Source organism: Microtus pennsylvanicus, chromosome 1 (genome assembly GCF_037038515.1).
Source record: "Microtus pennsylvanicus isolate mMicPen1 chromosome 1, mMicPen1.hap1, whole genome shotgun sequence".
NCBI lineage: Eukaryota > Metazoa > Chordata > Mammalia > Rodentia > Cricetidae > Microtus > Microtus pennsylvanicus.
The window spans coordinates 180337331-180364275 of NC_134579.1; the positions used below are offsets into that span (position 1 = coordinate 180337331).

General features: G+C 37.8%; 1 protein-coding gene across 1 annotated transcript in view; it reads left to right on the top strand.

The window, feature by feature from the left end:
• Clvs2 (clavesin 2) overlaps window positions 1-26945 on the top strand; it is a 78870-nt gene that overhangs the window by 19448 nt on the left and 32477 nt on the right. The window lies entirely within an intron of this gene.

Consider the following 26945-nt stretch of genomic DNA (forward strand, 5'->3'; position numbering starts at 1 on the left):
ATGCTGATATCATTTCCTTGTCTCCTGTATTTTACTTGTCTAATATGTTAGGATATTGGATGTCCTATGAAATAATGAACAAAAAGCAAAGGGGTATAGTTTTTTGGTTTTTTGCACAAATCTTAAGGACAATACTGGAACAAAAGATTGAACAAGGAAAGTACAAGAGCCTTCTAAGAGATCACCTGCTCTGATTCTACACATAAGCACTAGGGTTGAATGAAGGTTTTTGTGGTGACAGCCAGAACATGTAACTTTATATCTTTAGTTTTGGTGTATTAGTTTTTAGCCTTGCTTTTTGCTTCATTTCATTTTCTGTGATGTGAGCAAATTAATAAAACTTTACTTAATGACTTTATAAACTAGTGAACTTGAAACTGAATTATGCTCTCTTGTTTATAATTAATAATCAATGACTTTACAGCTCCTTAAGGTATAGTAATCCGTTTTGAAATATTTCTTCAGATGTAATTGGAGTTATTGTTTTCTTTGTCAGTAGAAGTGGTGGTAATATGTAAGTTATGCAGCAATAGTGAGTCTTTCTAAGGAATAGTATTTAACTTGTACAGAATCATAAAGTGGGAAATGAGTCCTTATGTGTGCCATTCATAATCCTGCTATTGGTAAACTCTTGCTAACTTTTAGGATACTCTTTGAGGAGGCTCAAAAATGTGAATCTATTTTCACCTTGTCTGAAGGTCAGAGAGTTTTAGCTTGTTTGAAGTTTTTAACATCAAGTGTAGCTACATACTCTGACCTAAGTTGTGGTCACTTGGTGTTTTGGACATTAAGATGGCCTCTACAGGTAGATCCACTCCATCCTGACCAAAGGTCAGAGAATTCAAGCATACTTCTGTTCCTTCTTTTGAATGAAGAGGTTTGACTTAAGGAGTTGTTGTCTTCAAGGTACTTGTTCTGAAGTGGGGATTCACTACCTAAACAATAGAATGCTTTTCTCATGAATTAATGGCTTGATGTCTCAAAGTATTGAAGCAAGTAATTGTTCTAGATGTCCTATGTATTATGCTAGACCAGTATTTTGCCTTTTCCCCCATTGTGTTGGGGTATAAATGTATAGACAAAATTAAAGGCTATAGCTTTTCAATAATTAGTGGAACTCCCTTCCAGTACTAGCCTATGCTTCTGTTTTATTATTTTCACTCACATCTTCATTCTCTCCACTTATTTTTCTAATCCCATGCCTCTAAATTGGCAAGTGGTATCTTTGTTGAAGCTGGTCTCTGTTTTCTCTCTGTGTCCTGTGTGTCTCTCTGTGTCCTGAATTCCACTTGTTTAATTTTTGGAACTAGTTTAGAGCTCCTAGAAGTTCACTAAAATGATATTATTTAGTATTTGTTGTATTCCCAAAACATATTCTAGAAGTATGTAGGTTATCATTTTTCTCAATCAGAATATCTCTTATTTTAAAATGACAAATTATATATTTAATGTTCCCTTAGGAAAAATACTGCACTTTCTTTAGATGATAAATAAACCAAAACAATATTTATCTCACTCTATCTTTGTTAGTTTCTGCAGGCAACTTAATCGATAACCACTGACATCTTAACAATGGTGTTTCCTCGAGGCTGCAGGATATATTAACCAAATTTAGTTCACAGTTTTTGACCTGTCATTGTCCTGAATCAGACACACTGATCTCCACATAGGTTTTTCATGAAGCAAGCGTCCTGACTTGCTCTTGGTGAGTCAGCTTTGCTGCTGACTTATTCTTTTATAACTTCATAGAGACACGTAATAAGAACAGAGAGAGGGCAAAGATAATGCATATTGTACAATGTGCATATCATGCATTCTGCCCCTTTCTGGCAAGCCATAAAGTGGATTATTGTGTGAAAAAATTATCACCAGCAACCACTTAGTACAGAATGGTCACCTCAGCCAATTATTGTCTCTATTTAGCATGAGTCTCATTTTTATTTATATAGAAGCTGAGCTAGGCTTTCTGTTATAGGGAAGAGGGAAAACTCATGTACATCCAACACGTACTGAATGAGATACCCTTTAATAACTTCACTAAGTCATTGATAGAAAAAAGCTTAGGGATTTAAAGTAAGTTCTTGTTGTGATGACTGTCAGAGTTTTAACTGGTTGGTGTGAACCTCACATGAGCTACACTCAGTCACATTAAAGCTTCATTTGTGTCTAGAATGGAAATGTTTTCTATTTTCCTGTACAGGCTTTATTGTACATATTCTTTCTCTTTATTCTGCATAAATTACTCAAGCACCTATTTTGTCCAAAATGAACATGTGGTAAACAGGCCTAAAACATTTATAAGAACAACCAGGAAATGTTTTAAAAAAAAGAAGGTCTTCCTAAGAATGTATTTTACACAATGTATTAGTTATTGTTCTGCTGCTGAGAAAAAGCACCATGACCAAGGCACATATTGGAGAAAGAATTTAGATGGATTTATAGTTCCCAGCTTACAGTTAGCCTCATAGTGAAGTAAGAAAACGGAGTTTTCAAATTAAGCCTTTAATTTTGCTTGCATTTACTATGTGGAGAAAAAAACTATTACTGAGCTCTGTTTCATATTTCAATCAGGATATAAAATTAGCTGCTTTTCAAGATAAACATGAGTCAAAACATGTTAAATAAAGACACACAATTTTAGATACCTCCCCCTAAAGTTATTTGAACCAAGACTACCACCACTGCCACAGTGTAATTCCCCTCCCCCAACTAAATCAATCAGGGAAATTAAGAAATCTTTTTTTTTAATCGAGAAAAGGAGGGGAAAAAAAGCAAGTTTCCACCTCCTCCCAGCCTCCCATTTCCCTCCCGCTCCTCCCACCCTTCTCCCCCTCCTCCCACCCTTCTCCCCCTCCCCCCACTCCTCTCCCCCTCCCTCTCCAGTCCAAAGAGCAGTCAGGGTTCCCTGCCCTGTGGTAAGTCCTAGGTCCTTTCCCCTCCGTCCATATCTAGGAAGGTGAACATCCAAACTGGCTAGGCTCCCACAAAGCCAGCACATTAAGTAGGACCAAAACCCCGTGCCATTGTCCTTGGCTTCTCATCAGCCCTCATTGTTCGCCATGTTCAGAGAGTCCGGTTTTATCCCATGCTTTTTCAGTCACAGTCCAGCTGGCCTTGGTGAGCTCCCAATAGATCAGCTCCACTTAAGGTTTTGGGAAGTTTATTTTAATGAGGTCTTTTATGAATGCATGTTATTACTTTGAAGAGGTCCTATCTCTCTTCTTGATTCATCTATGTAATTTGTCTTATATAATTACCCCTCGTTTTTCAGGAAGAAAATTATTTTGAATGACTTGGATAGAGTTAGGATATCATCCCCACATTATACAGATAGATGAGAAGTACTGTAGGTCCACCTGTGATCCCAGTACAAGGTCGCCTGAGAGACCATATGCAAGGATGGGTGCAGAATATGCTCAGGAGCCAAGCAGATCTAGATCCAGATGGCAGCCCTGCTGCACGTCAAGTACTTGTGAAATTGCATACCTTTCCTGAATCTCATTCTAGGTCTTTACCCTAATTTAAAGTGTCATTATGAATAATACATCTTGCACCTTGCAGGTGATATCTTAAGCTAAAGTTGGTGAGGATCAGATGATTTTCAGGTAACATTTTCTTTCTTTTTTTTTTAGTTATAAGGAGAGATTGTTTCCTTTTTGAGAAATTTAGGAATTGAGAAAATTAGCAATTTCTCAATCTGAGATGTAATTGATTGTCTTTGGAAATTTAGTCTCTTTTTTTCTCTTGGTTCTCATGTTGTATATAAATAACTAAATTTTTAAATATTTGTTCCCTGTAGTTAAATAACCTCTATATACTTCACAATGGATATAAAACAAAATATTCTTTCAATTGAGAAGTCAGGGAAAAAAAAGAGCAATTTAAAATTCTCTTGGAGCAATTTAGCATTTAGTTCTTTAATGAAACAATCCTGCCATAGCTGTAAAGGTGCTGTTTGTGTAGATAGTGTTGGCTTTGAATGTTGTACAAAAGTTTGTTAAGGGGACAAGAAGGAGATTAAGGCAAGGGGACTTTGAACAACTCAACTCAGAACTAGAGAGAGTTGGAAACACATAATGAATCCATTTCTGTGACTACAGGAAGGAATAAAATAAGGAAGATGAACTTGGGGAGGCAGGCCATCATCTGGATCACTGGGATAGAAGATTCCAATCTATGTCATTTGGCCAGTGCTTTCTAGGCAGGAGAATTGGGGGTGGGGAAATGTCTTGATCACTTTTCTGCTTTGCAAAGATTTTCTGAGTAGAAGAAGAAATGGGCAAAAGAATAAAAAACTGCATCTTGAGAACCCCCAAATTATCCCTAAGTTAATTAAGCTCATTTACAGAGTTGGAAGTGAAAGTTCAACTTAAGGCACTTAGCCAAATTTTCTCAGTGGATACTTAGTATTGAGTCCATAGTACCTGCGTCTGGACATCAATGCCTCTCCGTAGTCTCGGGTTCCCAGTGATTTCTGTTGTTATTGTTGATTCCTGGCTTAAAACAAAGAAATATTAGGTGGCATCAGCTTAAAGTGACTCCAAGCCCTCACATTTAAATACAGGCGAAAGGTCCATAATATGGAAGTTTCCTTCTAGTGAAAGAAGTCACAAATGACTGTCCTGCTTTTTGTACTTGGTAGACACTCCCCAGATTCATAATCTGTTCTCTGGTGAATAGCCTCCTTGACTGCCTACTGACTCAGTTCTCTGAGGGAGAAGATAAAGACAGGTTTTGTTAGCATCCAGGAGATCTTTTATGAATATCAGTATACATTGACAAGGTATTTAGTTTGAAACAAAGGGGGTTTTGTATGTTTTGTTTGTAAAGAATATCAAACATTTTCAAAATATAAAAGGCATCAAATGTTTTCATCAACATAGTACGTTTTCTTGATAAATATGGTCAATATTAGCTCTGCTTGAAGGAAGAATATATTTAAGCTTCTTTGGAGAGAAAGAAAAGAAAATGTCTTGCCACTTACAAAAAGTTAATTAATTAGTGTAGTCATGGAAACAGGAAGTTTCATTTAAAATCAATATAAGATTTAATGAATGTGACCTATAGATGGAAGGCTCCTTCCTGGGAATCCCATTAAAGCAAGAAAAGTTTGGAAATACCTGGGACAGATCAGTCTTTGAGTTTGGAGTGAAATGAGGATATACTTTTTGAATGTCTTTTATTTCTCTTGATCTATTAATTTCTTTTTTTTAGCAATTTATAAACATTTTAAAATGTGCTCTCCTCCCCCCAGCGTTCTTTGCTGCCTCTCAGATATGCATTTCTGCTATTCTCCTTGGTGCTATCCTGCTGAGTCTCTGTGGTTTTGCTTTCACAGTTGCCCTGGAATCCCCTAATTCCATCTGCATAATGTATCCAAGACGTGCTTGCCAGCAAGGGGGTTGGCTGTGACAAGGGGCTGAATAGGTCTTTGATTGCTACATAAAACACAGATGTAGGACCATTGTAAAGTACCTAACACGGTGCCAGCTACTCCAAGATTCCTTATTAAGTAGGACTTGAGAAAGAATAAAGAATATGTTGTCAATTCACTGGCTCTTTCATTTGACTCAAGGACCTTGCTAATGCGGAGAGCTCTGATAATTCATGCAGAAGGCAGAAAGTGCTGCCACTACACATTCTGATTCTGACTCTTGGGAAGGCCAGTTACACACGGGGAATCTTGCCAAAGTCATAGTACATGCTAACAACTTGGAACATACCTGTTGAAGGCGAGTGAGTAAGGAGCTCCATTAACATCAGTGTAGCCTTAGTGTATTTAACCTTGCAAATTCTACCTGTTAATGTGGGTACTATGAAGCCGTATGTGTGCATGCACATGTGTGAGGAGCCTAATCAAGAATAAGAAAAGAAATTTTGATGGACTTAGAGTTTCATAGGAAACCTAGATTCTGCTCTTTGTGGTGCTTGCTAGTAGTTTTCAGGCACACAGCATTTGGACAATAGAAGACACTGCTTGTTTGCAAATGACCTTTGAATTATAAGGCAGGATTGACTAGATGGTGTTGAAATGATACCTAGCTTGAAAAGGAACACACAGTCTCAGTATCTGTATTCATTCAGAAAGCCTGAGGGAGCAGTGTTTACTTCCACGTTTTGTATGCACAGACAGAACCGTAGTGAGAAACAGTGACGCGGGCAGTTTGGGGAAAAAAAAAGTCACATTTTTCTTATCACATGCATAGCTGTCTGAGTTAAGTATGCTTCCTTTCAGGAAGTTGTTACTGAGCCTGAAACAAGTGAGTGAAAATACTGAAATCGCTTGATTTTGTGCTGTGAGAATGTTGTGGCTGAGAGGTTTAATTCATAGAAGTAGGGCACTGCTTCCCTTAAAACCTGACATTAGGTATATAAAAGTTATATATAAATTCAGTTCAGTGATCTGGTCAAGACATTGATAATAGTATACACTAGTGTTTCATATATAGACTCACACATAAACAAGTATATATATAATATATATTTATACACATAACACATACACATATATAGGATCTACATTTTTAATAGATCAGACTGCTATTCATTTCCTTTGTTTTACAGCAAAGTGTGCTCAAAATACCTAATCGTGAGGAACTGGGTGTTAAATTTGAACAAATGCAAAGATTTCTGTGCTGTACAGTTATTTAACACATATTTTCTGACTCAAAAAGCAGTAGTAATATGTGTCCTCTTTGAACTACTGACAAAGAGGCTTATTATCATTTACCTTCAAGTATTTGAACCAATGAAACTACAAAAAGGAAAGAAAGAAATTACACCTATTTTTTGTCTGTGCCATTGAAATTTCAATGAATGAAAAGGAAACAATTATCAAGAAAACTCAAGGATATAATAAAGTATTCTTAATTTCATTTCTTAACTCAGTTTCGATGTATCTTCAACCAGAAGATAGAGATGAATGAATATAGCTTTTCTCTCTTATAGAGGCAACATAAATACATCATGCATTCATTCCTCTTAGCAGAACCTCATTTTAATCAGTATCTTCAAATTAAGGTTGCAAAATGGTTGGGCTGGGGAGATGGCTCCCAGGGCAAAGTGCTTTCCGCACAAGCCTGAGGAACTGAATGGGAAGAATTCACAGAACCCACTTAATAGCTAGAAGAACAGCATGAGTACTGCACTCCTAGCATCCTTGAGACTTTGGACGTAAACCAGAGAGTCCCCAGTCCACTAGGTGAAAACAGCAGAGTCACTGTCACCAACATGGTATAAGACTGACACCCGAGGTTGTCCTCTACCTCCACACTCTGTGGCTCCTGTGTGCCTGCATTCTCATCCATGAACACACAAGAGATATGCATGTACATACATACATGCCAAATGTAAACATCTACTTACATTTTATATATTTGTTTATTACTTGAGTTGCTTTGGGTCTATATAAAGGTAGTATATATTATACTTACACACTTAGCCTTCAAATTTATACTCAGCTCTCCTTTAGAATTTTTAATCCTCTGCACTTAATTAAAATCTTTTGAAATATCAATGAAAATGTTATTTTGTTTTTCTTATATTTAAAATTCTGCTATTGTGTTATCTCATTGGTGAATAAAACTCTGATTCTATTCTCTTAATGTTGTTCTGGAAATGAAAATACTCTCCATCTCTAATTGTCATTCTTCTGAGAGTCATTTCCTGCCCGAATGTGCCTACTTTTCTTTCTGCAACTGAAGAAGCCATAATAAAGGTATAAGAGGAATTCCTCCTTGGAGTATTTCCAGAGAAATCTTTGATGCCCAGCTAATAGTGTGGTGTTTCTGTAGCCTGAAGTGGACTGCATTTGAAACCCCACAATCAAATGAGATGATAAAATGTGAGAAAGGTACTTAAGTGAATGCTGTCTTCTATAACTGACAAGCCAGAGTATATACCTCAGCTCAGCCATCTCTTACATGAATTCTGTAGGCATCTGCCATCAGCAGCTGGTGCTACTCCTGACTCAGTGGTCTGGCTTTCTTCCTCCTCATTGCCTGCTGTCTTCTGCATGTGCTTCCCAGTGCCTCTGCTCACTCTCATTCACTGACCTTGCACTGAGAAATCACTGTCACAGATCCCACAAGCCAGGTTTGCAAGTAGTTCCCATATTGCCTTTGGCATTCCTTTGCTATAACTGAAGTAGTGAATGCCCACTGTTGCAAAGGAAGAAGCAAAGCATCCCTGTGATACCAGGGAGAAGAGGGATCCATGCTGACCAATGAAGTATCTTTGATGACTCTTCAATCAGCTCTTTAAGGAATGTTTTGCTTATTCCATGAAAGGAAGAGATAGCAATTAGATTGTCTTTCAAGGAACTCCAGTTTCTATGTTCAAATCCAAAGGAATAAATGCATCATTCCTACACTCCATCCCAAGTTCTGAATACCATTTCTTGCCTAGCTTGTACAATTTGCAGGCAATCTCTACCTTCCTATATTAGTACAGTATGTCTCTCCAACAGAAATGATGTAATAAATTCTGTATTCCAAAAGTTACTTTGGTTCTGCAAATGATAAGAATCTCCTAACCTTTTGGATTTAAAAGGAGAAAAGTAAATCCTCTAAATTCTCTCCCCATGCTCTAGTGCACATATATGTTAATGTGGGTGTGTGTAATAATGGAGATCAAAGGTTGATGGTGGTGTCTTTTCCCACTGGGTCAGTCTCTCTCCACTTCATTCTTTGAGACAGGCTGTCTAGTTGAAACTGGAGGATATCAATTCTGGTAGGCTGGTTAGCTGGTGAAATTCAAGGATGGGCCTGTTCCTTCACTCTCAGAGCTAAAGTGTAATTTATTCATTTATTTTTTTAGCATAATTCTCTATTGCTTCTTTGGGTATTTTGCAACCTGTACCATAGTTCCACCCACCTCTCAGTCCCTCCACATCCTCCCCTTACTCCTACATCATAATTCCCAAAATCCCTCCCCCCTTAAAATCAAAATGAAACACACTCGAATAAACCACCTCACTTCTTTGTCTTCCCAACAACTTTTCATTCATCCTAGGGACACTGGGTGCTGTGTCAGGCAGTAGATGCTTTTGTCCAATCAGCCCCACTCACAAAATGTCCATTGCAATGACTCATTGGCCTGGTTCAAGTCCTCTAGCCTCTTGCACACCATCATCACTGGACTCTCACTGAAACTCCTCTTGGACTTCCTGCTATTGCTCCAAGTCAATTACTCTTCCACAGGACCAGACACCTCAGGCGCTTCAGCAGGCCATAGATGTGTGAGATGTTATTGTGGCCCAGTCGAAGGCCCAGGATGTTGGTCTGTGTGATAGTTAAGCTGGTCAGTTCTGGTCACTGGGACCACACCCTCAGGAGAGTTGTGGAGCCAGCTCTTGTAGACTTATATCATAGGGGCTAACCTTCCCATGCCCAGGGTATGAATGGGGCAGGATCATCTCTCCTGAGTGTGGAGCCAGCTATTCCATGGGGATCAGGGCTAGCTTGCCTGCTGTAGTGTCCACTGAGGGCAGAGTCAGTCATCTGAGGGATAGTGAGGGATGGAGTTAGCTCAGCATAGCCCTTGGATTCAACATACATTGTTTCTATGCCCCCGCTCCCCCCTGTGGAAACATGGGCCATTGATATCATCAACGACCTCAGGTTCAGTTGACAATGAAGCCAGACATGATCCTCAGTGGTCCTACCACAGCCAGTGTATGTATTGATGTTCATATCCACAGTGACACCAAAGACCACATGAATACCTGCAATCTAGGTCAGGCCATGTTGTTGTCTCAGAACTGTGACACCACGTGGCAATGCCAACCTGGGTTGCTGGCACTGCGCACTGAGCCATGGTGGTATCCAGGTCTGTGCTGCTGCCTAGGGCCATGTCTAGGTTCTTGTCCCAGCAAGCGATGGATGTGGCTCCTATTGCGATCGAGGTCTATACAGATGCTCAGGGTCTGTCTGGACCTGAGATCAGCCACCTAAGACCCTGTTGGTGTTTGATGGCCTGGCTGCTACTGGAGCCATAATGGTCTGGGTAACCTGTGTAGCCACTGAGACCTTGGATCAAAAAATAAGGTGGTATGGGCTTGAGTTATGATTCAAGGTGTAAAACAACTCACTACTCATGAATGAGAATGTGAGTTAATATCTCTAGCACCCATGCAAAAGTGAGGCATGTCTATACATACCTATAATATTAGTGCTGTGAGAGAGGGGATTAGGAGAAAGTAGAAACAAGAGACTCTCTTGTGCTTGCTGACCAGCAGCTTTGCCAAGAAAATAACAAGTTCCAGGTCAACGAGAGATCCTTGATAGAATAAGGAAAAGAGTTACAGAGAAATACACCCAACGACCTTCTCTGATATGCGAAGATTTATGCACATGCATGATGTGGGATTCCCTTCTGTATGCTGTGAATGCCATTGATTGGTAAAGAAGCTGGTTTGGCCTGATAGGGTAGAGTAAAGTTAGGCAGGGAAAAACTAATCTAAATGCTGGAAAAAAGAGGGTGGAGTCAGGAGAAGCCATGGTGCTTCCGCCGGAGACAGACACACCAGAACCTTGCTGGTAGGCAAGCCTCATGGTAAAATATAAAACAATAAAAATGGGTTAAATTAAGATGTAAAAGCTAGCCAATAATAGGCTAATAGGCCAAGCAGTGGTTTAATTAATATAGTTTCTGTGTGGTTATTTCTGGAGTCGGGGCAGCCGGGAAATGAACAAGTGACCCCCTATACAACACATGCACATATACGCTCACACAGATGTTCATGTATACACATACATTAAGTCACACAATAAAGTGGAAACCAACTGAGAAAGGCATGCTGGTGAATTCTGGCTTCCACACACATACAAGCACACACGTGTATCTCCACACATGCACACACAGAAACACTTGTATGTATACAAACACACACAGAGATTTCAGTCCAGTGCTCCAATGTGGGTCTCTGTCTCTGTCTCCTTTCATCGCCTGATGAAGGTTAATATTCAGGAGGATGCCTATGTGCTTCTCTTTGGATTCACCTTCTTATTTAGCTTCTCTAGGATCGCGAATTATAGGCTCAATGTCCTTTATTTATGGCTAGAAAGAGCACGAGCAAGGAACTCAGGACCGCGAGGGGTGCACCCACACACTGAGACAATGGGGATGTTCTATCGGGAACCCTCTAAGGCCAGCTGGCCTGGGTCTGAAAAAGCATGGGGTAAAACCGGACTTGCTGAACATAGCGGACAGTGAGGACTACTGAGAACTCAAGAACAATGGCAATGGGTTTTTGATCCTACTGCACGTACTGCCTAGGCAGTTTGGATGCTCACCTTACTAGACCTGGATGGAGGTGGGTGGTCCTTGGTCTTCCCACAGGTCAGGGAACCCTGATTGCTCTTCGAGCTGATGAGGGAGGGGGATTTGATTGGGGGAGGAGGAGGGAAATGGGAGGGAAAGTGGCGGGAAGGAGGCAGAAACCTTTAATAAATAAATAACTTAAAAAAACAAACACACACAGATAGACACATAAGGAAATATAGACGAGAGGACAATAAATGTTCCATTTTAAATATTCAATAAAATGAAATGAACGGGGTGAGGATAGTGAGTCCAATAAATTTCAAATATCATTCCTAGTTCCTAACCTGGACCAGTTTTCAGACTCCAAGTTCATGAAGTAAAGAATGTAAATTTACACACAGAAGAACACGTATCTTAAGATAATTTTTTCATTACTTTTTATTTCTTTTTTATTTTTGAGAGGATTTCATGTAGCCTAGGCTGGCCACAAGCTTGTTCTATAACCAAGAGTGGTTTCTGGTCCTCCTGTCTTTTTGTCCTGTGTTGGGACTGAAGGGTATACATAATCATATCCAATTTATATGGTTTTGGGAAGAAAACTTTTGGCCTTATACAGGCCAGACACACACTTTACAAACTAATTTGTACCTCCATTTCCAGTTAGATCCACAGCTATTTATTTGGATCAGAGCACATTGGAATAAGGGAGTTACACAGCCATTTCAAGGGCAATTGAACACAGGAACCAAGGTGTCATTCATATCTGGTGACATGAAACACCTTAAATAAAATACTCTCTCTACATTGAAGTGGAATTTACAGGGATGGATGAAAGTTTACACATAGTATGTCCTCTTGATCCATAGCATCATATCAGGCTTGTCTCACTCCTTTTTGGAAAAAAATGCATTGCAGGGAGGAAAGCCTTTGAGACCAATAGTTTTAGTGAAAACTGTGTTATATATAACTTTTTTCTTTTTATAATTCCAATGTAAAACAAACTCAACAGGACACTGGGGTTGCTCTTATGAAAGGTATGAGCTTGTTATATGAAGCAAGTGCAGGCGCATAACATGAAGGGGTTGATATATGTAGGGTGTTGCTCAGACTTCTCTCTAGAATCCAGGGAGTTGTTTTTCCAGGGACTAGATGCTGGTCGGTTAATCTAGTGTCTTAGCTATTGTTTTATCTCTGTGAAGAGACACCATGACCACAGAAACTTTTATAACAGAAAACATTGAGCCTGGATCAGAACATTGGGTCAGAGGTTTAGTCCATTGTCATCATGGCAGGGAGCAGGAAAGCAAGCAGGCTGACATGGTGCTGGAGAGTTAGCTGAGAGTTCTACATCTGGATCTGCAGGCAATGGAAAGAGACAGTGAGCAACTAGACCTGGCTTGAGTTTCTGAAGCCTCAAATTCATACTCCCAAAAAGGCTACACCTCTGATTAGTACCATTCTCTATTGGTCTAACAGGGCCATTTTTATTCAAACTACCACACTTGGGTTTTGTTTTTGTTTATATAAGTAATGTATAGAAGGAACTACTTTCTCAGAGTTTATTTCTCTAAGCGGTCTACAAGTACAAGTAATCATAGGACTTTATAAATACAAATACATTGTCTTCTTTCCTCCATTCTGAGTAGTGCTGCAGGAGCCCACACCAGAGCATTTCGTGGGATAAGCCTAGGCCTTTGTTATAGCAGTTGGATGTCTCTTTCTCCTTAGCTCTGCTTCCCTGGATTCTGATGAGATTTGTTCTTGAGCTATGGTAGATGTTCCTTTTATGTCAGAGATAATTCTTGATTGCAGAATTTATAAATAATACTGGAAATGTTACATATAGTGTTAAGTGGAATATGACATACGCGCCATAAATTAATGTAAAACATTGCCATATTTATGTTGCTAATATATTCAATGAGGGAGAGGAAAAAATACATTTGAGTAGAAAAAGTGATGCGCCCAAGTGGCAAAAGGAGGATGAAATCTTATCTTTTCTGCTCTGTCTTTCCAGGCATCGCCATTTTGGAATATAGTATTTCTACTCATAGAGATAGTTTATTTCAAAGAGTTGTGATGCACAGTACAAAAGTACAAAATAAAAAGTCATTTAACAAATAACTATGCAATGTGCCGTGTTTGAAAGATAGTTTCTATTTAAAAATAATAGCACAATTTGATGAGTTAATGAATAAAATGAAGACAGTTGCAGCTGTTCATTTTAGACAGCTTTGCCGTGCTTGGACAAGTCATTGTTAGCATCCCGATGGCTCATGTCTGGGTTCATAGCCCCCAAAAAGGTTACGTCAAGACCCAGGGAAACATGATCAAAAGAAATCCAAACATATATTGGTGAAAAAAAATCACACATCCTTTAGAAAGCTTGTTTTTGAAGCCACCAGACACATATAAAATGCCAAATATAGTGCTAATATTAAACTCAGCATATGCTAAGCAGTTTTTGGTTGGAGGAAGGAAGTTGAATTTAGTCCAGTAACCATCAGTAGCAGAACAATATAGCTGTGAATGAAATAAGTTAATATTGATAAAGATCATCTTATTAAGACATACATGCTTTTACAGTATATGTTGTTATTGTTTATAGATTGCAATCTTATATTATTAAAATTATTTCATAGCACAAAAATGCATTTTGTAGATAGTTTTGTAGATAGGAATTACTTAAGAATGTTGCTTAAAATGCACTGATGAAAATGCTAGAGAGGGTTTATGAAGCCTTTTAAAATTGAGATAAATCTCTAAATATGGGCACAATGGCTCTATGGAGAGACAAAGGGTGAATATTTATTTGTTTTTATGTATATTTAGTAATAGTGGTTACAGAAGAAGAGGCCCCATGACTTTGGGATGGAGTGAGGGTAAGTAAGAGAGATAGGAAGGAAGGAGGGAATTATATATTTATATTTTAATTAAATAAAAATTCATGGAACGTATTTTGGACATAATGAGTCTTGGAAATCTCAGGTGAACTGCTGTTCTAGAGGGTCAAGAAAGAGAAGATGTAGAAATCTGATTGATGAAGAAAAATAGGACCTTCTTTGAACTTAAACAATATACTATCATGTCTGGTGCCAAATGGTCAGCCCTAGAAACAAACACACATGTAACACTATATGGACTAGGTAGATTATATTTAAGAATATATATGTATATGCACACACACACACACATACACATTCAATAGCAATTAATGAAAAAAAGAGACCATGAATTTGAAGGAGAGTAGGGAGGGGCATTGGGTGGTGTTGGAAGAGAGAAAAGGGAAGCAAGAAATGTAGTAAGTATAATATCAAAGATAAAAAAACATCAAAAAATAAAAACTTATTGTGTCATTTTTCCTATCATTGTACTCATCAGGTGGTATACTTTTAAGAACTGAAAAATTATTTTTTCTATGAATATGTATTTGTGTATGAGTGTATGCACATGAGTGCACATGCTCACTCTTGCCAGAACAGGGCATAATATCCCCTACAGCTAGAGTTACAGGCAGTTGTGCGTCTCCCATCATGAATTCTGTGAGACAAGATCAGTTCCTTTGCAAGGACAGTACATGCTCTCAACCACTGAACCAATTTCCAGCCCAAGCTCAGAGATGTGAAATAGCCTACCATAGGGATGATGGAGGGTCATATAGTCACACAGTCCTGGTCATGTAATAATGTACAGAATGAGAGGACACCTTTTTTAAAATTGATTCCTATCTATTTTTCTCTTGTCCTTACTTTATCCCTTGTCACACACCACTTCAACTTTTTCTTTGGAAAGAGAGATTTGTCAAATGCCTGTCACTGCTCCATACCTGAACATACTGATCACATTTGTTTTCCCAACCACAGGTTTTCTCAGTAGATACCCACCCATTCTTTTGCAGAAAGGAGAAGCGAGGACTTACCAGAGTGTTTGTACTCAGAGCTCATCTGGCTAAAGAGATGCTAGGATAAACTAGATGTTTAGACGAAACAATGGTTTGAGAACAAATTTAGAATGTATTGAAAGAATAATGGCTTGTCTAAGTTAAATTCTCTTGTGGAAAATATTTGCAGAAAAAGGTTTGCCTTTGCACTTGCTTAGACTCAAGTGATAAATTCTGTTTACCTTATGAGTGTACTGCACATTTTTAGAGAAGTAAATTTATGAGAATATCAGGAAGTCTGCTGTGACACAGTTTTTCTTAGAAATGGCTGTAAAAACAAGACTGAAATTATGGCATTATTGCTGGCATGTTAACATGGAAGACAGGAAATTTCATGGTTCCACCCCAATACAATGAACTAGAGGCAAGTAATAACTGCTGGGGGAAAGCAATTGATCCTTTCCAGGGATGAGCATCCTTGTTGATTGCCCAATGCAGGATTGTCAGCTTTGGAACTGTATACACATCATCAACACAATGAACTCAGCATTTTGCTTTTATATATTTTTGCATGCACATACATACCTATATATGTCACAGTAATAATCAAAGAAAAAACCCTATCAAGTTGAGAGTGTGGCCATGAATAGAGGGAATTAGAGGGAGACGAGCTAGGGGGGAGGAAAGGGAGGGTAAGGTGATGCAATTCTTTCAATTAAAAACATTAAAAAACAAAAACAGCCATTCATTTTTTCTAAAATATGATCAAATATTAATAAGTCAAAATTAACTATTGTATGTTTTTATTCCCTATGATTTTTTGGATTAATATTTAGTCCTCTATAACTATAGATTTTAATATTAAAATTTCAGACCCCAACATAATCTTCCTCAATTAATAGTAATGACATGACATCTCTTTTATCTTTTTTTTGTGATATATGTGTGTTTGTGTGTGCTATGTGCACATGTATGTCTGTTTACACGTATACATTCATTTGAGAGGGCAGGCCTCCTTGTGACACAGTGCAAGTGTGAACTTCAAAGGATAATTTTAAGTGTTGATCCTTACTTTTCTTTTACTCTCTTTGCGACAGGTTTTCTGCTAGCTGGGCCCTAAGATCGCAGGGTTTCTTCTATCCATCTTTACCTAGATGCATTAACATTATAGATGTGTGCTACTGCATTGAGCTTTCCATGGTTCTGGAGATCTGCATTCAGTCCTCATGCTTCTGTGACAAGTTCTTCACCCATTAACCAGTCTCCCCATCCCATGAATGCTGTTTATTAATGTATTATGATTATATAGGGAATGTCTGATTGGACAAATAGTTCTAAATCACTGTGAGCAGATCCACACTGCAGATGCACATGCTGTGTCAGACTGTATAACGGAAAACTTAGTGAAGAGGAAAAGTTGAGAATCTTAGACTCACATCACGTGGGCCACTCTAATGGAAGATTATTTCTACAGTTTTAAGATATCGCTTCTTCTTGTACAGGGAATACTAAATCACTTCCTAAAGCAACGTTTTTCATCTCTAAGAGTTTGGCAACAAGAATGTTTTGGATTTCAGCTAAAGTATGCCCAAGGACCTTCATTGTATAGCAGCTGTTGAACATAGGATTAATGTTCTCTTCTTAATGTACTGCTACATATATAAGCACTTTTTCAAAGACATAGAAGGTCCCTTCCTTTAGAAACTTGAAGCTATTCATTGCTGTTTAAAGAAATGTATTCGTGTGTCCAGTTGACAATCGGCTGTGATAGTTAATCTTGATTGCAGTATCAATTGGATAGGGAAATATTTATGGGGTGACTAAAACACACCTGAGGGTACCTCATGAGGGAGGTTATGGAAAGAAATAATCTCTGCGGAGAATTCCCTGAATGTGAGTGGCAAGATTGCATAGGCTGAGTACATGAATAGAATCCATATGGGGGAAAAGACAGACAGCTAGCGTGTATATGATATTATCTCTGCTTCTTTGTCTCCATAATCTGAGCTGCTGTTTTCTGCCTCCTTACCCTTGCCAGGGTGAAGTGAAACCTCTTAAACTGTTAGCCCAAATAATTCTTCTCATCAGTTGGTTCTCTCATGTATGTGACACAGGTATAAGAAGTCTGATTGGGGCCGGGCGGTGGTGGCGCACGCCTTTAATCCCAGCACTCGGGAGGCAGAGGCAGGCGGATCTCTGTGACTTCGAGGCCAGCCTGGTCTACAAGAGCTAGTTCCGGGATGGGCACCAAAGCTAGAGAAACCCTGTCTCCAAAAAAAAAAAAAAAAAAAAAACAAAACCCCAAAAAAGAAGTCTGATTGATCAGTGTCCTCCCCGTTACATTCCATTTATATATTTTGCCTTGCGTCTCCATTCTTTCATCTTATGAATTGTTTTTTAAAGAATGCAGATTTCTCATACTGTCTACAAAAATTCATGTTCGTTAGCTTATCTTCAAGGAAATGGAGTGGACGTTTGTATCCTTTTGAAGTTAACACGAGGAGAGGTCCTTCACTGTGGGATTGTGCTCCAGCAAAAGATACTTAGGAGAACTTGCATCCTCAGTTTGTCACTTTATGCTAGCTATATGAAAAGATATTGAAGCCAGCCTTCACCTGATGCTAACTGCTTTTGTCTTGGCCTTCTACATCCTCATAACCATGAGAATTGAGTGGTGTTTAAGACAAGTAATGTGTATTATTTTTGTTATGGTACCCAAAGTAAAATAGTAAGGAAGGAAAGATAATAATGCATATATATACATACATACATACATACATATATATGTATATAGATGGATCTTATACAGTATAGCAATATTCATCATTAGAAATATATGCAATTATATTTTCAAGGGTTATGTTAATTTAAATTGTAAAATGTTTAGCAAAAATGCTAATAATTTGGCAATAGGTCTGAAAGGAAAAGGCAATTAGAACTTTGTTAGGAAAAGAGCCCAAGAAATGTGACTAAAGGACTTTTAAAATGATTACAAATGAAAGGCAATGTACAAAGTGACATATCTGGACATCAGAAACCACTAATTCAGTCATACCTTAGCCTCTGTTGGTTGTCCAATGACAAATGGTCACCTCTGAAAAGATTCAAGCAGTCTTATATGGACTCCCTAGGTTACGTTTGGGAAAAATGTATGCAAGTACATGCATGGATACAATAATAATTAATGAAAAAGGAGACTCTAAGTTTGAAGGAGGGTGGGGAGGGATACACAGCAGGACTTAGACGGATGAGAGGGAAGGGAGAAATTTTGGAATGAAAACACACTTTCAAAAATAAATTAAAAAGGAAAAAAAAACAGGGGACAAAGTTTTCAATTTCAGTGGAGGTGGAAGAGTAGAAGGCTGATGTCTTCCTCTTCCTGCTGCTGGGATAAAATACACTGATTAGAGCGACTAACAAGTGTTCCTTCTGGCTCCCAGTTGAAAGGTGCAACACCTATGATGGCACAGGCATTAGTGTAGCAGGGACTCAAAGCAATCACATCACCTACCACCAAGAGACAGAATAATAAAGTTATGTGGCTCCTCAGATTCCTTTCTCTGTGGATATAGTCCAGGATTCCATTGGGAAAGGTACCCCCAAAAGTCAGTGGATGGTCCCATCTCAATTAAAGTAATCAAGCTATCTCTAACAAGCATGCCCAGAGCCCATCTCTCAGGTGAATTTTAAATTTTGTCATTTTTGACAATTAACAATAAATACTGTAATAAATACTGTGCTTAAAATTCTAAAATAATGCTTTCTCAAGGGTAAGTTTTGACTTGGCAAAATAAGTGTATTTTAATAGCTGAAGCTGATAATCCTGTGATAAAAGATGAAATAATGAGAAATGAGAAATATAGTTAACAGCTGCAATATGCTGGCAATCCATTTTGAGTACATCATAAACCACGTATTTAACAAATACAGCCTGATGATGGAATGCATGGGCACCAAGAAGCTCATGTATAAAAATTTCTAAAGCACAATGTGCCCAGAGCTCTTGAATCATTTGCTCTGATAGTTCTCAACCTGTGGACTGCAACCCCTTTGGGGGGTTAGCAACCCTTTCACTGGAGTCACATATCAGATATTTACATTATGATTCATAACATTAACACAATCACAGTTATTAAGTAGTGACAAAAAATAATTGTATGGTTGGAGGTCACCACAACATGAAGAACTGCATTAAAGAGTTGCAGCATTAGGAAGGTTGAGGACACAGAGAATGGCTGTTAGACCTGGAGAAATATTGCCTTACCTTAGTGAAGGGTTTGCAACCTTTGCATGGTTTTAGCAAGTCACAGAGATCACAGTAAGAGCTGTATAAATGTCCTTGAAAAGGGTGCATAGTTTATCACTAACCCTGCTCTGTCTCGTCATATCTTAATATCATTTTCCCCATTCCTTTGAAATAGACTTTTAAGTGGGCTGTTAAAAAAAGGGTGTGCAAATTTAGATCTTTTCTTGTTCAGCACCATGCCTGGTCTTTGATTTTTATCTCTGGCCCTTTGCAGCTATTATAAGAGACAGATAAGAGACTGGGTTCTTGAGTTCACTGAGGAATATTTAATCTTCAGTGGAGTTCCAGTTACCTAAGAACCTTTTCTAGCATTCTGCTTTAATGCTCTTGGTGCCTTGGCAGTGTGAGGCAGGGATGAGTCATTTCGAGTCAAGCTCTCTGCCAGCTCACACTCTGTTGTTTAGACTCCTATGTGATCATCTGCTTGGAGAATTGCTCTGTCCCTGCTGGTGAAACATAAAGGTCAGTTTGACCTTTGGTCACCCTCTCTCCAGACCCACTTCTCTTTGCCACTCTCCACTGCTGTAAAGCAATCTCAAAGTCCAGCTAATATCTGAGTGACATGAACTCTGAGCAGATCCCCATGAAAGCACATCTTTCTTCTGTGTTCACATCTGAGACTAAAACTAACTCAGCTAAACTAATAAAGTAAGTCCCTGGGTCTCAAAAAAAAAAAAAAAAAAGAAAAAAGAAAAAAAAAACGGTGTTAGCTAGCTGTAGAATGGCCTTGGACAATATCACAGGAAAGATCATAATCCTCTCTTAATGTTTGTTACTGGGATCTTTATAGAGTGTAGGAAAGAGGATCACTGTTGTCTGAGGGGTCTCTATGAGGATAGTTCCCACAAGAAAGTGACAATATAGGCTCTGGCTCACATATCAGCTAAAAAAGGCAGAACTGAGGGCAGGTTGATTAAATGACAAAAAGTTAACTTATCGAAGGTGAGTCTCCTCTAGGGATGTATCATTCAGCAGTATGACTAGAGGGAATGATGCCATATGTATGAAATGTATGCTTGAAATTTCCTAAAAGAGTAGACTTACGTGCTGTCCCCTCTCTGTCTCTCTCACATAGGCACACACACAAACATGCAGAGACATCCCATCCACACACAGCTATGGGAGGTTACGGCTATATTATTAGCTTTATTCTTATTTTACATTATAAATATATTAAAACACTATTTTGTACCATATTTATGATAATTCATATACATATGCAGAGAGAGGGGGATCTTAATATGTAGCTGTAGATGATGTGGAACTCATTATGTAAACTAGCCTGGCCTCTCGGATTCATTTACCTCTCTCTATATATACATTTTAATGACCAGTTTGTATCTTCAAAGGAACAAAAGAAAAAAATTGTATGATCTTTCACATGCCCCCCCTCAGAAGACTCTAAGGGAGTAAAACTCCAAATTCTGCTACTAAAGCAGATAACAATGCATGGAATGTCTTCCCATTAAAGTATATTTGAAGAAGCACACTGGCCTGCCTCACCAGGGAAGCTCTTGACCTTATTTTTCCTTCTTCCACACTTGACTTAGTATTATAGTATTTTATTTATTTATTTATTTATTTATTTATTTATTTATTTATTTATTTATTTATTTAAGATTTCTGCCTCCTCCCAGCCACTGCCTCCCATTTCCCTCCTCCTCCCCCAATCAAGTCCCCCTCCCTCATCAGCCCAAAGAGCAATCAGGGTTCCCTGCCCTGTGGGAAGTCCAAGGACCACCCACCTCCATCCAGGTCTAGTAAGGTGAGCATCCAAACTGCCTAGGCTCCCACAAAGCCAGTACGTGCAGTAGGATCAAAAACCCATTGCCATTGTTCTTGAGTTCTCAGTAGTATTAAGCAAGAATGTATCTCTAAAATAATAAAACGCATGGGCTTGTAATTAGAGACACTTCTGCAGGGCTATGGACTGAATACACAATTCTCCCCCATAGACTCATGACTTAAGGTTTTGGTCACAGATAGTCATCCTGTTTTAGGATGCTGTGAAATGAGGGAGTGACTGGGGTTGGGCTTTGGGGACTCATCATATCTTACAATTTCTCGATTTTTTCTCTGATTTATGTCCAAATGATGTGAAGGGCTGTCTTATATCACATATTTCAACACTAATGAGTCCTCTGAAAATGTAAGCCCAGAAAATCTTTAATCTTTTCAATTGCTTCTCCCAGATATTAGCTTAAAATAACAAAATCCTGATGAACATACCTATGATCTATTATCATTGTTTTATAGTCAGTCACCTTTTATAAAAATTATTTGGGATTTTATTATGTTTCCGTCTCAAAACCATTTTTCGGTGACCCACATGTTATTTCTGAGTTATATGGCTGTTCTCTATTCTGGTTGCATGGCTTCCACTCTGAGTTGTTTTTCATTTAACTCCTGCTTTAAATCTACTAATCCATGTTCAAAATCTCTGCTACTCCTCTGCTCCCAGCGTTCTATGTTTATGTTGTTTCTGCTTTGTCTATTGGCCACTTATCTACTTTTACTATTTTAAAACATATTCAGAGTAATTGAAGTGTTGAAGTTATCCTTCAGTTCTGCAACTGTTTGTGGTTTTACTGATTTTAAAGTATTTCTTGTACTTAGGAGAAGTGTAAGTGGTTAAATTCCTTCTTTTGTAAGCATAAAGATCATCATCATTAATTTCTTTTGGATACCTTTAAAAACGTATTACAACCAAACAATAAGCAAATCATTAAAACAGACGAAGGAAGATTTCACCAAAGTGGGCCTGCAGATGGCAAAGAAACATATGAGATGATGTACAGTATCTTTGGCATAAGAGAAGGGAAATTCAAACCTCACTGACATGTCCCCCATCTAGGAAACTGGATTGATGAAAGAAAATACTAAATTCTGAAGAAATCAGATTGCTTAGACAATGGGTCCCTCTTTATTATGAATATTATTGTGGTTACACCCAACAAAATAAATGATAAATTTACATGGAAGTACACACATACACACATGCACACACACACAGTCCCACTATAATATTTTTAACTTTGGAAAATATGTATGTGTATTTTATTCGGCAGTGATTTGTTTGGTTGGAATTTTATATAGAGCATGGCTAAGATTTTGGAAGGCAAGGTTACAAATGTCTGTGCACAGGAATATAAACATGGTTATATGTCTCGATATCCTTGCTACCAAATGTCTAATGCCACCCTCCAGTTCTCATCATGATAATTAAGAGTGAGTGATGACTCTGAATCCAGAGCAATGCTATGGTGGACATACAAGCTAATTACTGACGTATTGACACTAGTATGGTGCCCCATTGTTTAACAGTTTGATAAGTTTTCTGTTCTGTAAAGTTCTGTTTGTAGGAAGAGGTTAGCTATTGGAAGAAAACTAAGAATACTTTAGGGTGGCTATTACATGCCAGTAAAACCACAGGGCCTTAAGCGAAAGACAGAAAAGTCCTGATTGGGACAAATCAATTTTCTGGTGGCTTAATTAAAATCTTAATCAAAGTTGTTGAGTATCTACAAGATTTGAAAGGAAATGCAAGAAAAGCACAGTAAAACCTTTGGAGCATTGAATTAAGTTATTATAAAATCATATTTAAGATACAGCCAGTGTTTCTGAATTTTGAAAGGGGGTAAGGATACCCAGATGAACCCCGTTGTCTTTTGGTTGCTGTAAAACTAACCCCATTGTTTTTTTTTTTTTTGGTTGCTGTAAAACTAACAGGTAACAGAAATTCTCATAATAGACAAAATGACCCCTACCATCTTTATCACCCCCAACCTTGCAACAAATGTTTGGAGACTGAATGGGAAGTCCTCAGTAGCTAGATCATGAAAAGCAGCAGCTGCCTTCAGCCTGAGCCACATCCTGTTGTTCGTATGAGCCTCCTTGAAAAACATGTGTCTTAGATTCTCTCAAGCTATCTTTATAGTCCCCTGCTTCACAACCCATATGGACACCACAGAAATCTTGGAAAGTGGTGTAGAGCTAAAAGAGTCCTTGCAAATTATTGGAAATCATGAGTCTGGCTTCAAGCAACCTATTTCCTACAATTCTGTACTCTGACCAATTTCATGACAATGGCTAATATATTCAATTAGGGGAAACCACATAATAATACCAAGATAATTATTATTTGATAATTATTATCAGTTATTAAAATATTTTAATAATAATATTTTTGTTCAGGTATATATATTTAATACTATTAAAGATGTTTTTATGTACATCAATGGATCAATTCCTGCATTTTAAAGTACATAGCAGATTTAAAGTATTTTGGTATCATCTTTATATAAGCAATCTACTGATACTTGAAATTTAATATTTTCCCTTAAACACTATCCTTTTCATATTCTAGTTTCTAATATTATTGAGATATCTCAGTTAACCAAGACTGAACTGAACAGTATGCTCTTCTATGTCTCTTCTGCATCCTCCAGTCATTTGTAAAGTTATATAGCCTCTGCCTCCTCCTATTTCCAACTTGCATGCCTTGTGTCCCTTTCAGAGTTTATACAATGATGTAATTTAAGACTCAGGCTTTAACAGCCTGTGTGGTACTACTAATATTGACTCACATCTTTTTTTAAAAAAAACTTTCATCACTGCATTTTATTTCGCCTTGGAATTAAATCAAGGAAAAATTTCTATTCATCTCCCTCCAACAGACTAAGCAGGTCAAAAAACAAAATCACATCTTGCTTGTTTTTTCAACAGATTTGCACCAGAGACAACTCATTCTCATCTCTATTGTCTCTTAGGTCTCACTTCAGTCTAACTTACTCCTAACACTCACTGTCTCATATTTGTTGCCCATGGTGACCAGGAATGGATTTAAGAGGGTCATTTGTATTTAGCTCCTTGTCTTACATGTTAGTTGGACACCAAACAAATTAGGGAACTAAAACTTGACATACTTCTTTTATTTTTATATCTTGGAATTAGCTGTCTCCACACTTGTTGCACTTACATATGAATGTTAAGACATTAAGTTTCTATTCTAGGTTACACACTCTTGCTAAGGTAATGATCCTACAATGCCATTCCTGCATGCCACTCTCTTCTCACAGAGTTAGACAATTCTCACTGTCAAGGAGGCTCAAAAATGCCTTCTTTGACGCACTGCCAGGCCTTTGTGAACACATTTTTAAGCTACCAACAGACACCTCTAGCAATTGTGTGCTAAGGAGACCCGGGTGTTACCATTTTTCTTAGTTCTCCCCCCCCCCCCGGGACACTCTACAAATTCTAAATGACGTCTCTCAAACACTGCCTCTTTTGGGACCTCTTTCCCCATATTTCTAAATCTTCTCCTCATTAATCCATCCTTTGTAGGTTTTTTTTTCTCTTTCTTATTTGGGGACTTGCCACCAAGCTCCCAAACACGGAGAATTATTTTTACTTATGATTGTCCTACCTTAGCTTCTAGCCAGCTATTCTTAACTAAAGTTATCCTGTTTAGTTTTTGCCTCTGGGCTTTTACCTCTCAGTAGTCTATATAATTCTTTTTCCTTCTTACTTTGGGTGACTGGCCCCTGGAATCCTCCTTTCCTTCTCCTTTCCTTGTTCTTCCCTCCTTTTTTGTCTCCTTCTATTTATTCTTTCTGCCTAGCAGCCCTGTCTATTTTTCTCTCCCGCATAGATTTTGGCCGTTCAGCTCTTTCTTACTCCAATCAGATGTTCTAGGCAGGCAAAGTAACACAGCTTCACTGGGTTAAACAAATGCAGCATAAAAGAATGCGATGCATCTTTGTATTATTAACCAAATATTCCACTACATAAACAAATGTAACAACTTAATCTAATATTCCACAACAATCCTTTCTCTTCCTTAAACTTTATGACAACTTGAAGCAGTAATCTTTCCTTCTTCAGTTTTTTCGCTCTTCCTACTAGAACATCATCTATTCTGTGGTAAGAAGAATACTTCATTCCCATTCCTCTTACCTTTCTCAGCATTGAGATTTAGCTAATATTTATTATTAAATTTCTTTGATGCTTGAAAAACTAAATACCATTATTATTGCCCCTGTACTAACATTATAGAATTATGTAATCTTTTACTTTTATATATACTTATGAAGGCATATAGAGATACATGTAAGATGTATGAAGTATGTAGTCATTTCCGAACATTTGAAGCACATAAAATGTACAGAGGAAAAGGAAAAAGTTATTTGTTGTTCTACAAAATGAAATTAACTAGGATGTATTTTAGATGTATTTTCAGTGCTTACTGTTCTTTTGAAAAGTAAGTTTTCATGTGATTTCTTGACTGTTTTACAAATAGGAATTGTTTGAAAATATTATTAACTGGTTCTTTAATATCTCAACTTCCAAATGCATTATTCATTTATTCTTTCTTCTGTTGAAGTAACTTAAAATTGATTCCAATATATTACTAGTTACCAAATTTAAAAGTCAAGTAAGCATAAACTTTTGCTTCAGTTAGTTTTTTTGTAATTGATGACAAGAAACAACATGAGAAGGCATGAGTAATAGATCGTTTAAGTTTTTTTCAGGAGTTATTTTATGTCTAGGCACCTTTAGCAGATATGACTATTCATTCCTGTTTTCCAAACCCATTAGCACTGTTTGATCACCTAGAACAATGCTGACTCTAGTTTCACATTTGATAGAAGAGTCAACAGGGTCCCCAAATATCCATTTATGGCCATTTGTCCTATTTTACTTTAATTCACTAGTTTCAATTCTTCTAGGATATTCTGATATGCAACTCACGTTTTGGCAAGTTTGGATGTGGGAACAGCAGCTCTGGGTGCACATTATTTAAAAAACTTAAAAGTCAGGTGGGAAATCAGATCCATTATTGATATGAAGGTCAGTGTAAGAGCAAGGCATTCCTACTACCAGCTGATATGTGGATGGGAGCTAAAAATTTGGTAAGAACCTGACTTAGCAACCTGTGGTGTGACATTTGTTAGAAGGTGGGTAATTTTACTATGAGTTCTCCTCTGCTATTAGTGGATTGTGAGATATGTGAACATAGCTTTTGTCATGATTTTAGGGATCCCTCAGTGTTGAATTGCATCAGGCACATAGTAACAATCAAAGACAGAAGACAATCTGTGCTTCATGTTGGGTCTGGTGGTTGGGATTCCCTTTAATGTATAATCAGCCTTCTTTGACATAGGAACAGCTGAGAGAATAACACTCCTGTCTTGCACAGAAAAGGAGGCTTTCTGCCCATTCAGTTACACATGAGTCAGTATGTTATAAGTAAACTGTCTTCACTATCTCTATTTTGGGAAATAGTGGATTTATTATTAGAATTTATAAGTCAAGAATGCTGCATATTATAAATATACATACATACATATGTTCAATATGCATCAAAAGGAAGGAAAGAATAGGGTAACAATGTGGGTATTTTTCCATAAATATTAAATAGTTCATTCCTGTTTACACATGATAATTCAGTGGTGAAAGGTGAGATGGGGTTTTTCATTATAAATTCAAACAAAA